Below are 1,641 nucleotides of genomic sequence, written 5' to 3' on the forward strand. Positions count from 1 at the left end.
AGCAGTAATCAGCCGTTCACTCTGGCCTTCTTTCAGCTTTCTGCCCCAGGCGGGGAGGGAGGCAGAGTCAGCATGGGTCCGGGGCCGAGCTTCAGCCCTTGGCTCAGAGCACGCGATCAGTAGCTCTTTCACAAATTCCCCCTGACCAAACCCTTCCGCCCAATCCCCCTGCAGCCTGACCCGACGCCCGGATTTCTATCCGGCGCTTGCGACACACAGAGACTTCCACGCGCTGTGCCTGTTCTTACCAGACCGCCCAGCAGCCGGTTCCTCTCGAGACACCCCCGCCAGCGAACAGAAACCCCTCTGGATCCCAAAACGCACTCACTCGATAGCCTCCAACGACGACCAGACACACCGCGCAGCTGCTCCTAGCAGACCCCGGCCGATTTGAAACTCCGCGCGGCTCCGCCCCGGCCCCGTCCTCACAGCTGATTGGCTATGTCGCTGCATTAGCCGCGGCATCGGAGATCCTATTGGCTCTCTCTTCTCACAGCTGTAAATCCTGCCCTGGGATTGGCCCGGCTGTCCCCATTCATCCCTCGGGACCCCAGGTCAGCTCCGCCGCGCGATTCCTCTGCTTTGTAACTGCAGGTCCGCCCGCGCAGCCACCGCCCCTTGAGGACCCAGCCCCCGCGCCACCTCTAGGACACCCGGCCCTACGTCCCAGCGTGCAATCCGGAACTCACTCCGGCGACCCTCCCGCGAGCTGCACAGAGTTCGGGGGAGGCGGAGGTTCCGGGGCACCGAGAAGACGCAGGGGCTGGTGGCCTCGGGCTCCAGGCCTCTCAGCCGGCAGTAGCCCTGACCACCTAGGGACCCTCCCACCCTGCCAAGTGCTCTGGCTTTTCATTCTTGCTCAGTGGCCAGGGACTGGGGGTGCGGAGCTCCCACGGATGCTTTCTTTCAAATTTTCCTGATGACCATCTCCTTTCCTGAGACAAAGCATGTCCCTCTCTGTTCCCCAAACTTGACGTCCTCATTCTGCCACGCAAGAAAACATGCTGGCGGGCCAGCATTAGCGTAATGGCTATGTCGCTGGGCTCCCACGTAGACGACCGCGTTTCGCGTCCCGGACCCGGTGGCTTAAACTCACGCAGGTCGCGTGTGCGTGCATGCCCAGAATCACGAGGGGTGAATGGAGGAGAAGGGGTTGCGGCGTGGCCATCCCCCCTGGGGGTGCTATCTCGCTTTCTGTTTCTGTCTCTCTCTGTCTTTTGGGAGAGCGCACGTGCCCTATAGCAAAAACTTCTCCAAAATTATTTTTTTTAATTCTTTTTTTTTTGGAGAGGTTTTTGCTATAGAGCACGTGCGCTCGCCAGACAGACAGAGACAGAGAGACAGAAAGCGAGAAATCACCCCCCAGAGGGGATGGTCACGCCGCAAACCCTTCTCCATTCTCCTCTCGGGATCTTGGGCACGCACGCACACACGCCTGGTGTGAGTTTTAAGCCACCGGGTCCAGGACGCGAACTGCGGTCGACTACGTGGGAGTCCAGCGACATAGCCATTACGCTAACTGCTGGTTCCCAAAACTTCTCCAAAATAAAAGAAAAAAAGTAAAAAGAAAAAAGAAAACATGCTGGAAGAGGGCACATGCTACAGTGGATCTTCCTGCTCTCCTGCCTCATCACCTCCCTG

General features: G+C 58.9%; 1 protein-coding gene across 1 annotated transcript in view; it reads right to left on the bottom strand.

Moving 5' to 3' along the window:
• Positions 1-389, bottom strand: part of PIMREG (PICALM interacting mitotic regulator) — a 5,142-nt gene extending 4,753 nt beyond the window's left edge. Inside the window, exon 1 of the mRNA XM_014582793.1 lies at positions 329-389. The gene's annotated coding sequence lies outside the window, so the exon portion shown is untranslated. The remainder of the gene's footprint in view (positions 1-328) is intronic.
• Between the last annotated feature and the right edge of the window lie 1,252 nt (positions 390-1,641).

This window comes from Tupaia chinensis, unplaced genomic scaffold (assembly GCF_000334495.1).
Source record: "Tupaia chinensis unplaced genomic scaffold, TupChi_1.0 Scaffold143814_1, whole genome shotgun sequence".
Lineage (NCBI taxonomy): Eukaryota > Metazoa > Chordata > Mammalia > Scandentia > Tupaiidae > Tupaia > Tupaia belangeri.